The sequence below is a fragment of the Melanerpes formicivorus genome, unplaced genomic scaffold, assembly GCF_026170545.1.
Source record: "Melanerpes formicivorus ecotype bairdi unplaced genomic scaffold, bMelFor1.0.p_v2 SCAF_54, whole genome shotgun sequence".
NCBI classification, from domain to species: domain Eukaryota; kingdom Metazoa; phylum Chordata; class Aves; order Piciformes; family Picidae; genus Melanerpes; species Melanerpes formicivorus.
Window position 1 is genome coordinate 314,694 of NW_027142406.1, and position 12,346 is coordinate 327,039.

Consider the following 12,346-nt stretch of genomic DNA (forward strand, 5'->3'; position numbering starts at 1 on the left):
CTCTTCATCAGCTCCATCAGTCCAAGATTAACTACAGAGATGAGATGTTTTCTTTTCAAGATAGTCTTGAAAAAATGGTGTTATCCTAACTTCATGCTGACATCAGTCAGGTTAATGACTACATCCAGGCACTGATAACTAGGCAGTCTCTTTAATGTTTTTATGTTGTAGTACTATTTCCAGAGCCACATTTGTAGCCTGAGAAGAGCAGGTTATGAAGGAATCATCCTTATCTGATCCCTCTTTCTTAGCCACTTCATTAAAGCATGAGAGATGAGCAAAAAAAAAAATTCTTTCCTCCCCATATTACCTACAAGGAATTGTATTTCTAACTCTATTGAGTTCTGGAGCTAAAATTTCTGTATCAAGATTCTAGAGTTAGAAAATACTTAGGGTGCAACATTGAGTGCAGAACTTGCCTGCAATATTGAGTGATCAAGTGCAGAACTTGCCTGTCATTAGCACAGACTTAGTATTACATTGTATAAAGAAAACCATTTTCAAGAAATTAATTTATAAGGCAAATCTCTGGGGTCTTCATCTTAACTGTAGAAGTCCTATTGTATTTAAATAAGCATCCTGTTATTGCTGATAAACTCCCCTCTTTAGACTGAAAATGAAAGCATTAGTTATCACTTCCTGAAATAATTGGTTCAGGTGATCTATTGAGGGATCACTTGAGACACGTATTATTAAGGTACAGAAAACTGTCAATGTCTTGATTGTGTCTTAAATAGAAGCTAACATTAGCCTTTCTTCTCAGAAGACAGATTTATTTTCAGATGGTGAGGGCATAATTTTTAACTTACTTCTGCTATGTTGTCTGCATATTTACTGCATATCCCCCCCCCCCACATACTGGTGTATTGTTTCTGCATGGGAGTCATCCCTTCCTTAACATCACCCTGTGGTACTTTTTAAGCATTCAGAACCAAGTCATGACTCAATGTGCATTCAAGACTTGTGATGTGACCTTTGTGACATGCTCACCTGAAACAGCAATCACCACTCACTTTGCAGCCACCTTACAGTCCTGTGGATCCCCAGGATTGTGTTACAGCATGCTTTGGCAGCGCTCCACAGGCATGAACCCAAGACATACCAATAGGTATTGGAAGTGTGTAACATCCTAGCCATAAAATGATGGAGCTATGCATCACAACCTTCAGCCATCATTCTCTTTCAGCCATCATTCTCTTTCAGCCATCATTCTCTTTCAGCCATCATTCTCTTTCAGCCATCATTCTCTTTCAGCCATCATTCTCTTTCAGCCATCATTCTCTTTCAGCCATCATTTTCTCAGCTTTGCATTTTCTAAGCGTATATTTTTTGCTGGATTTTTTTTCCAGACAGTTTTAAACTATTTACTTAGCTATTTGTCTTGTTAGTTATTTGCGTGTTGATATTACTTAACCTGTTATTTCTGTAACTGTGACTTATTTATCTTCTTATTATTTCTTTTTTAATATTTTAATTTGTTTCATTACTCCTTGGATTCACTGATTGCTTTTTATGTCTGGTGTGTATACCTGCAGTGAATGCTTTCCTGCCCAGGAATCCCAGAAGCATTTGTGATTATTGTACTTAGACAGGCTCATGCCTCAAAAATATAGTTCTGGTTTTGTTTTTTTAATGTCAAGCCCCAGAAAACCAAAACAAAAAACACACAAGAAAAGCCAAAACACAACAACAACACAAAAAAACTCATGCAATCCATCAGGTTATGCACCTTCCTGTTGGCTAAATGTCTTGGTTCCCTTTTGGGTCCAATGCGTCAGGATGTCTTTGAATTTAGTTGTGTCTTCTGCCCCCTTGAAACTGCTGTGAGGAGGACTTGTAGTGCCTGCTGAAGAGCTTATTTACCATGGATGATTTTTTAAAATGCTGGTTCTGTGTTTTCACACTCCCTAACCACTTTCTCTCTTTTTCTGAGGCCTCTAGCAGAGGATTTTGTAATTAAGAAAGAAACTTGGATAAATTGGGGCCATTCCTGCTCCTGCCCCACTGGGATTCCTGCAGAGTTGGGGAGAGTGCCCAGGCAGGGAACGTAGCGCTCCAGAGAACATCTTCCAGATTAATTTCCTGGGGAACACTGCTCCATGCACATGTGCAAATATATAGAATTTAATTCTAAAACACTTGTAAGTACCTTATGATGTGAGCTTGCATTTGCCAGCGTGTTTCATGTTTGACACAGCTGTGAGAATAAATCTGCGTTTAAACCGGGATCCCTTGCTGGTCTGCTGCAAATTGATGGGTTTGGCTGGTTTTAATGGACAAGCCAGCAAGCTCTTGGCTGCAAGAAAAGTTGCGTCTATGTGAGGAGAGCCAAGGGACTGCTCTTTTAAATATGGCTGAAAGAAATCACTCGTAATGGCATTGGGTAAGCAGTAAACAGACCTCTATGCCACATCTCGAGAGGTGTGCTGAAAGGTGTGTTTCTGGTTAATTGGGAACCCACCTTGTTGGGCAAGGGTTTGGCTGAGAGATGCTTTAACATGCAGAGCTGTGCTGCAGCAAAGCTTGGCTTGTTGCTTTTTGTTTTGGGTGGTGACACCATAGTTCTGATATCTGTGTACTTGTGAGTACAAATACTTGTAAGAAGAAAAATAGATTATAAAAAACTTAGTATTTACTCAGCAGCTGACTGTAAGAAGATCTTAATTCTGAGTCCACTGGGACACCACTGTGTAAAAGTCAAAGACAATCAAATTCTAGAAGTTAAATTTTTAATTATCAGTTTCCATGCATTATTCAGTGTTTAGCAAGTGCTGGAGTCTGAGAGATGCGGATGGCGCGTGTAACCTTGTTAGAGGTGGCTGCAGCTGTGGTACCGCTGGTTCATTGTCTGTGTGAAAGATTTTGCTTTCTCAAGCTTTCCTAAGCTAAATGAAGTTTTTGACAGCTGTTCAGGAGAACGATCAAGTGATGAATGAAACCGTGGAAAATTTTTGCAGTTACTGTGCCGGTCATGAGCTTTTTGCTGTTTGGGCTTTTCCTGCTCGTCGAGTTTAACATGTTGGGGTGGGAGGGGAAAAAAATAAAATGGGGGGGAGAGATAAAATAAACATTACCACTCCCCAGGGAGCATGCGTCAGAAAATCCGCCTGTTGTTTACGGAGTGCTACTGATGGGCTGCTGGCAGCCTCACTGCACTGAGGAACGCCTGCTCTGAAGCCTCCGTAGGTGAACCTGGAAGCACACTGGGGAAAGGTGCTGCTGATGGGATTTTGCAGTGGGGTCTGAATGTGAGTCTGGGTCGCTAAAGGCCCTGGGTTGTTTTGTTGCCACTGAGGATGAGAAACCTGTTGCAGGTGCTGTGCAAGGTTATAGGAAGCTGCTGGTAAGACAAACAGCTCTGTCAGTCCAAGGCTAACTGCAGAGATGTGGTGTTTTCTTTTCAAGATAGTTTTGAAAAAAGTGGTGATATCCTAATTTCATGCTGACATCAGTCAGGTTAATGACTATATCCAGGCACTGGTAACTAGGCAGTCTCTTAATGTTTTTATGTAGTACTGCTATTTCCAGAGCCACATTTGTAGCCTGAGAAGAGCAGGTTATGAAGGAATCACTCTTAGCTGTTCCCTCTTTCTTAGCCACTTCATTAAAAAATGAGAGATGAGCAAAGAGAGTGATCCTTTACCAAACAAAAATCCTTTTCCCCACCGTATTACCTACAAGGAACTGTATTTCTATCCATTGGCTTGTTGCCTTTGAGCATGAGAAACCTGTTGTAGGTGCTGCACAAAGTTACAGGAAACAGCTGGAGATCTAAATATCCATGGGTGTAGATACCTGTGTAATGTGGAGGGTGGTGGCATATGTCTAAGTGTTGTCAGCACCTCTCATTGACTCTGAAATAGCCAAAGCATTAAAGGGTGCAAAGAGCGTCTTTGTAACACCCACCCTGCACCAGGAGAGTTCTTCTGGGCTGAGCTTGGTGCAGGAAGGCTAAGGGCAGGTCTGGCCTGCCTGCCTCATTGTGACAATATTACCTGTGAAAAGGTCTTCAGACCTTTTAAAAGTAGCCTAATAATAATGTAAGTGAGCTATATGTGAAGGGGAGGGTGGGTGTCAAGAAGAGGGATTCATTACTTTAGCAGGACAAAATAGTTTTAATTAAGAATATTTTAGGCTTAGAACAGGAAGTGACAATATTGCGACTTACCTCGAGTCCTGTGTCCAGTTCTGGGCCCCTCAGTTTAGGAAGGATGTTGACTTGCTGGAACGAGTCCAGAGAAGGACAACAAAGTTGGTGAGGGGTTTGGAACACAAGCCCTATGAGGAAAGACTGAGGGAGCTGGGGTTTCTTAGTCTGGAGAAGAGGAGACTCAGGGGTGACCTCATTGCTCTGTACAACTACCTGAAGGGAGGTTGTAGACAGGTGGAGGTTAATCTCTTCTCCCAGGCAGCCAGCACCAGAACAAGAGGACACAGTCTCAGGCTGCGCCAGGGGAGGTTTAGGTTGGATGTTAGGAAGAAGTTCTATACAGAGAGAGTGATTGCCCATTGGAATGGGCTGCATGGGGAGGTGGTGGAGTCGCCGTCATTGGAGGTGTTCAGGAGGAGACTTGATAGGGTGCTTGGTGCCATGGGTTAGTTGTTTAGGTGGGTTGGATTCGTTGATAGGTTGGACACAATGATCTTGAAGGTCTCTTCCAATCTGTTCTATTCTATTCTATTCTATTCTACTCTATTCTATTCTACCAGAACTTTTATTCTTGCTAATCTATACTGTGATTTTTAAATTTCTTTTATTATTATTATTTTTCCCCTCCCCAGCTGGATCAGCATGCTGTTGTGCAAATACAATCATTCATGTTGCTTGCAGTCTTGGAATCTAATATAGTCTGTGATTTTTATCTACACTAATTACTGGAAAGATTTTTAACTTGTGTGCAGACACTGAGCTTCATTTGCAACTGCTTTGGAAGGGTTAAAGGAAAGGAGAGGCAGTTAACTGGAAACTTAGCTAGACCCATATGTAAGGAAGTTATTGTCATTTCCCTGTTACGCATAGTACGTGTTTGTATGTTTGTAATTTGCTCTGCCACATATATTTCACATGTGACAATATGGTTAAAAAAAGTCAGTGCAAACTGCGTCTGCTGATGTTTGTAATAGGTAGTGTTTCAGAAATACGGAATTCGTAGCATTTGGGGATTTTTTTTTTTTCAGATTTGATTAGTAATGTGGCAGTGGTACCAAAACAGTTTAAATACAATGTGCCACTATAATAGGCAGTTGCTGAATTGAATTATCAGCTGTCAACTTTTTTATGGACTCTTTTATATTTATTCCAGAGAGGTTTTTAAAATAAAGAACAAGATAGTTGCAGAGCATTGGCTTATGGAAGCTTTGATAGGGTTCTAGGTGTGTATGTTTAAATTAAAAGGAAGTGAGTACTTCAATGGTGCTGAATTATTCCTTAAATATATCTGATTTTTCAGTGTGGACTTCTTGGAAAGAGAGGGATTACCTGCAAACTTTAAGGGCTGTATGGAATCAGGTTTAATGTCACCATTACCACTTTACCTCTGCTATGAGTGGATTTGAGCCTCCATTTGTACTAATGCACTTAAAAGGAGAAAAACTTAAAAGTTCTGTATGTCCATTACATTATTGTTTAAATAGTTATAATTATGGCATGTAAGTGACGTTAGAAAACTTCTTTAGAGTTTTCAGGGGAAAGAAGGGGACCTTATAGTTTACCTGAGACCACTGTTAGCTGATGAAGCTAGTATCTCTAAATCTATGGAATACTATGGCTGTTAAATGAGCTCTCATTTCTCTAAAGCTAGAATTGTCCTCAGATACCTGACCTGTATTCCTTTATATTTAATTAAAATACAAAACTGGAATAAAATAATTTGTTTGAAATTTCCTGTGTAACAGATTTTGACAGGTAATTTTGAAGAGGAAGACAGAGCTCATGCAAAAATAGTCCATATTACTGCAGGATTTAATAATTTTACAGTTAAATGAGAAGGGAGGCGGGGAGAGAGAAAGAGATCCATAAGATCGGTGACTGACAATTGGTATAAAGTTACTAAAAAGGAAGACAGCTATGGGAGGAATCAAGACTGCTTGTGAAAGTGTGTTCGACAAGCCAGTGTCAAATATACTGAATCTATGAGATGCCATCTAGGGGGAGCAATCAATATACACTGTACTGGCAGGACAAGAGCAGCCTATTCAGTTGCTGAAAGGCTCGAGGTTACAATGTGCTGAGTCTCTGTGCCTGTAATGGAGCTCTGTCATAATACCAAGTTGAAACCAAAGGTGAGCCAGGAATGCTTTGAAAAGGAGGAAGAACAGAAATAGAAATGGAGTCTCTGTTTATGATTGCAGCCATAACATGAGAGGCCTGATGCCAGCCGCCACACTTTGCTCTGAGGCCTTGAGGCCATAAAATTTCAGGCCTTTCATAAGTGCCACCTCTGAAGTTCTCAGGAAGCCTTTCACAGTCTATTGCTAATCAAATTCTTAGGTAGAGTTTTGGAGTGGAGGGGAAGCAGTAATGGAGCAGAAAGTTTATGTAAATGTGGTTTGCATGCATGTCCTTGATGGATACACAGCCAATTTACCTGGAAATTACAGGCTGAAATTTTCTGTGGCAGTAGTCCTGGGGAAGGGGAAATACCTTGCATTTCTGTCCTGAAACCTTACAGCAACCAAGACTTTCAGCACAGTAGTGAGGTTATGCAGTGGTTTTGTAATTTCAGTCTTCCCTAGTTTGATGGGCCTTAAGCAAGGTGGAAGGGAGTGTTGACCTAATCTTATTACAGTAAATAAGAAATGGAAACTTTTAAACCTTCTATTGATCTGAATTGTTGAATGTCTTTTGCTCCTAGCTGTTTACAATAATTGGAACCATTCTCTGATCTCATTAGTATGTATTCTGAGATAAATAGTGTACACAAGACCTGCAAATAACCATACAGCAGAAGAATCGCTTTCCATTTGTTTGGTGAATGTTGTATCTTCCAAAATATGTTAGTTTCTAATACTGAGAATAAAATACATGTGCTAAGGTAAAACAGCAAAGACAGACAGTAAGTCTTCTGTAACTTCCACTGCTATCACCTTTTAGGCCATAGTCATTTAGGGATCTGAAATGGAAGGAGAAATAGTAACACCTAAAGCTGACAGTTCTCTGGTCAGTAATATTTGTCATGGTGAATTTTGGATTTGGACTATTGTTTTCCTTAATGGCTTGGTTTTCAGGCCATAAAAAGCCTGGAAAGTCAAAGTGTTTGCGTCTAGGGAGAAGGAAACAAAGTGGTAGTGAGGTTGTAGATTTAGGACCTGTGCCTTTACAGTGATGTTCTGGTAGGACAGGTAACCCTCTTCTACCTCATCCTACACTGTGATGCTTTGTTTCTTGCTGTCATTTGAAACTACTTGAGCAGTGGTAGCTACATGCTGTGTTCCTTAGTGTAAATAAACCAGTGCTCACATGCAGTAGGCAAATCTCAGGGATGATAGCTTGGGCATGGTTAGTTTTGGTTCACTTGTTAGCTATTGCTGGTTAAATCTGCTGTACTGTCTAGCTACCAACTGTCAGACTCAGCAAAAAGCTTTAGAAAAGACTTGTTCTGTGACCCATTTGCCAAATACAGAGTTTAGTTCCTCCCCTGTAATCAAGCTGGAGTCAGCTGATTATAGCTGAGATTTTTCATAGTATCACAGTATCATTCAGGGTTGGAAGGGACCACAAGAATCATCTAGTTCCAAGCCCCCTGCCATGGGCAGGGACACCCCACACTAGATCAGGCTGGACAGAGCCTCATCCAGCCTGGTCTTAAACACCTCCAGGGACGGGGCCCCAACCACCTCCCTGGACAACCTATTGCAGGGTTTCACCACTCTCATGGTAAAGAACCTCCTCCTCACATCTAGCCTGAATCTCCCCACCTCCAGCTTCATTCCATTCCCCCTAGTCCTATCACTACCTGAGATCCTGAGAAGTCCTTCCCCAGCCTTCCTGTAGGCCCCCTTCAGATACTGGAAGGCCACAATTAGGTCACCTCAGAGCCTTCTCTTCTCCAGACTGAACAGCCCCAACTCCTTCAGTCTGTCCTCACAGGAGAGGTGCTCCAGCCCTCTGCTCATCCTTGTGGCCCTTCTCTGGACACGCTCCAGCACCTCCACATCCCTCTTGTAATAGGGGCTCCAGAACTGGACACAGTACTGCAGGTGGGGTCTCACCAGAGCTGAGTAGAGGGGGAGGATCACCTCCCTCGACCTGCTGGCCACACTTCTCCTGATGCAGCCCAGGATCTGATTGGCTTTGCGGGCTGCAAGTGCACATTGAGAGGTCATTTTGAGCTTTTTGTCCACCAGCACCCCCAAGTCTCTCTCCTCAGGGCTACTTTCCAGCCAGTCACTGCCCAGCCTGGATTTGTGCCTGGGATTGCCTCGACCCAGATGCAGGACCCTGCACTTGCTCTTATTGAACTTCATGAGGTTGGCTTGTGCCCACCTCTCCAGCCTGTCAAGGTCCCTCTGGATGGCCTCCCTTCCCTCCAGCGTGTCTGCTGCACCACACAGCTTGGTGTCATCAGCAACCTTGCTGAGGGTGCACTCAATGCCACTGTCCATGTCACCCACAAAGATGTTGAACAAGATAGGTCCCAGGACTGATCCCTGAGGGACTCCGCTTGTCCCTGGCCTCCACTGGGACATGGAGCCATTGACAGCCACTCTTTGGGTGCGGCCATCAAGCCAGTTCCTTATCCATCTAGTGGTCACCCATCACACCCATGTGTCACCAGTTTGGAGACCAGGATGTGGTGCGGGACAGTGTCGAAGGCTTTGCTCAGGTCCAGGTAAATGACATAAGATGCTCACCCCTCAGCTATTAATTTTGTCACCTGCTCATAGAAGGCCAACAGGTTTGTCAGGCAGGATTTGCCCTTGGCAAAGCCATGCTGACTGTTCCCAATCACTTCTTCACTTTTCTGAGCCAGTAGTGACTCCAGGAGGATCTGCTCCATGATCAGAGGTGAGACTGACTGGCCTCTAGTTCCCTGGTTCCTCCTTCTTACCCTTTTTGAAAATGGGGGTGATGTCATGCCAGTATCCTGTCCGTTGTCCTTTCCCTGCCTCTTTGGTCAAAGAACTCCTGTCGCTGGAGAAAAATCCCCGCAAAACCAAAACTGAATCTCAGATTCCTCCAATTTAGAAGTGTCTCCTGTTATCTGTGAGCAGTAGGATTTCTTTCATCCATAGCAGCATCAGTTTGATGGGGAGGGACAGTTTTCAGGTAGGACATACAGTGTTGGATTTTCTTCCATTTCCTTACCCGTTTACCTTTTTCTTTCATTGTCAATTACTTTTTTTGCATTATGGCCAGGAAAACAGCTTCAGGCTGCATTGGTACTGTCTGTTGCTGTGTTTTTCTAAGAATTAGGAAAGCACTTGTGTTGTACGTTTTCCCTTATTTAGTCTTTCTGGTTTAAATGACTTGAGTGTAAATTTCTTGCTTCTCAGTCTGAAGTGATCTCACGTTTGAGTCCCTCTGCATGGAGGCCATCCCAGCTGTATTTGGGTTTACTAGTGTTTGCCATGTTGGCTGGCACCTGACTCCTGCGTTGTCACAAGTGTCTTGTGCTCCCCAGCTCTCTGGCATCCAGGCAGAGGCCTTGTCCCTGATACAGCATGGCAAGAGTGCATGCAGCCAGCTCAGTCTGAGTTAATCAAACTTCTTGGGACTCAGAGCATTGGAATAACCCTTCATCTGTAGTGTTTGCCATTTTCTCCAGTGCTCTTGCTTTTGGAAATGCCATACAAAGAAAGTGTTTCACTTTAGATTTTAAAAAAAAAAAATAAAGTTTTTTTTATGCTGAAAAAAAGTGGTTGCATATTTTTTGGGCCCACACTGTCTCTAGACATATAGGAATGTTTGCACTGAAGTGCACCTAGGCTAAGGAACCCTTGCTGGAGTTGATTTGTTTCTACATCTCTGATACAGGTAATCTGACCATGGATGATAATTGATTGTTGACCATATAAATAAACCACTTGGAAATCCTTGTCTTAAAATCATTTTCTTTTATTCCCGTTAGCTGCCAAGTTTACTTTCCCTGTAATTATTTTTTGATTGACCAAAGACTACTCTCATGTCTTGCTAAACAGATACACTATTCATTCTTCCCACCTGAGATTTACCTACGCGTCAACTATTTGATACTTTGGAAAGATGTTTATTGCATGTGTGTTCTCAGAGGTCTCCTGTTTCATATCCCACAGTTAAATGTCTTCAGGTAAAACTCACTTGTTTGCGAGTTGGGCTTTAATGATCTTGGTTAGTTTGTTTACTGTCCACGTTAAAACTTGAAAGAATTGTTCTGATTTGAACTATGCTTTGTTCTAATAAGTGATTTTTTTTAACCCAGTGAACTTCTGTAAGTAATTATAGAAAGCAATCAGAACAGCTTAGAAGAAAAATATCCCACGTCTGCAGCATTTTTTACTAAAAGATTTTCTAAACTATAGTCTGTGTGTGCTTCTGAGAAGATGCACAGGAAGCTGGAACCACCTGCATGGCATTGAAAGTAGCAGGGAAAGCTGAAATTGCACAGCTGTGTTGTGTTCTGGAGTTCATGCATCTTGGTAGGTAGTTGTAATGGAAGTCATCTTTCTCTTTCTTCTGTGCTATTCCACCCACATTATTACATGGCAGAGGCAACATGAGTGGGTGAATAAACTTGGAATGCCTTAAATACAGATTCACACTCTAGTCACTGTGTGGCCTTGGAAAATAAGTTTCTTCACACAGTATCTGAAACAGTGATCATTCTTCAACAAATTTTGAAGTCTTGATTTGTTATTGATTACAGAGTACCTTGAAAAAAACTGAATAAAGGCCTGTCTGAAAGAAGTCTTTTGTATAGGCAGAACAGACATTTAAAGTTGTGGATGTACAACACTCTCCCACTGAGGGCAATGGTGAGGAAGCTGTCAGTACTATGAACTTGTAAATAATTTATCCAAAGGTAACTTGTAACCTGTGAGGTTTGTGGTAGTGAAGAATGGTTAAGAGGTGCATTCAGAGGCAGAACACAAAGTTGTCACTTGGACTTTCAGAGTTTTTTTTTTTTTTAATATATATATGTGTGTGTGTGTATGTTTGTATACTTATATATGCATGTGTGGTGTGGTGGTTTGGCCCTGGCTGGGGGCCAGATGCCCAACAAAATGGCTCTGTCACTCCCCTTCTTAGATGAACAGGGAAAAATACAAAGGAAGGCCCACAAGTCAAGGTAGAAGCAATTTAATAGGATGAAAAGCAAAAGCAAACAAAGTTGTTATTCTCTACTGCCCATCAGCAGACAATATTCAGTCACTTCCCAGGAAGCAGGGTTCTAACATGTAGCAGTTGCTCTGGAGGACAGACACCCCCAACGAATGTCCCCACACTTCCTTCTTTCACTTACCTTATGTATCTGAGCTGATGTGATATGGCATCTAATACCCTTTTGGTCTGTTTGGGTCAGCTGACCCAGCTGTGTCCCCTCCCAAAATTTTGCCTCAGCCTATTGTTGTGGGGAAAACTGCTGAAAAGCATAGCCTTGTTGCTTAGCTCAGCAGTAGCGAAAACACTGGTGTGTATCAACATCCATCTGCAGCACTTAAAAGATGCTCTGGGGAGAATTAACTCCAGCTCAGCCAAACCAACTATATGTGTTTAGGACTGAGTTTCTTTAGTTTGCACAGTTAAATGTCATAAATGGTGCAAGTTAAGGCAGAAACTGCCTTTTTAGATCTTAAGTTGCATGTAAATATAGAACTAAAGAGATTTTTAAGAAACAATAGGTTAAAAAGTGTGTTTGTAGGAAGTTGGAGTTTCTTTGGGTATATCTTTAAGTATTGTCTCCTCATTATTTATTTTTTTTTTGTAGAAGGTTGAGAGTTTGCTGTCTTGTTTGTAAGAGCCATTGTATATAATGAGGGAAATGTGACCAAGTGACCTCTTCAAGAATTATTGTGCACATTTGTGTTGGGAGGTTGTGTACTTGAGAGTTACAGCTTGTGGGTATTCCTGCAGCATTCAGAATAATAGATTTTCTTACCTATGGCAAATAATGTGCCTGAAAGATGAGTGAGCTGATGTAGCTGAAACATCTGGAACAAGGAAGTCTGCTACACTGACAGTCATGCTGCTTTGGTAGCAGGGTTTGATAAAGCAAATTGAACTTAAATATAAGATCATTCAGTTTTCAAAAGGAAACAGTCTCCTTAGTTGGGCAGATCTGTCTGCTTACTTGGATTTTCAAAAGGTGTCAGGTAATTCTAGGGAGACTGATTTGAAGCCTGGGAATATCTATGAGGAGTGGCAAAA

General features: G+C 41.8%; 1 protein-coding gene across 8 annotated transcripts in view; it reads left to right on the top strand.

The window, feature by feature from the left end:
* The window catches only part of ATXN7L1 (ataxin 7 like 1), a 137,154-nt gene that overhangs the window by 76,476 nt on the left and 48,332 nt on the right, over positions 1 to 12,346 (top strand). The window contains exon 1 of one of the 8 annotated variants that reach the window (XM_068160881.1): positions 3,143 to 3,248. The exons of the other annotated variants lie outside the window; for them this stretch is intronic. The gene's annotated coding sequence lies outside the window, so the exon portion shown is untranslated. Of the gene's footprint in view, positions 1 to 3,142; positions 3,249 to 12,346 lie in introns of those variants that run through there. 8 annotated transcript variants of the gene reach the window in all.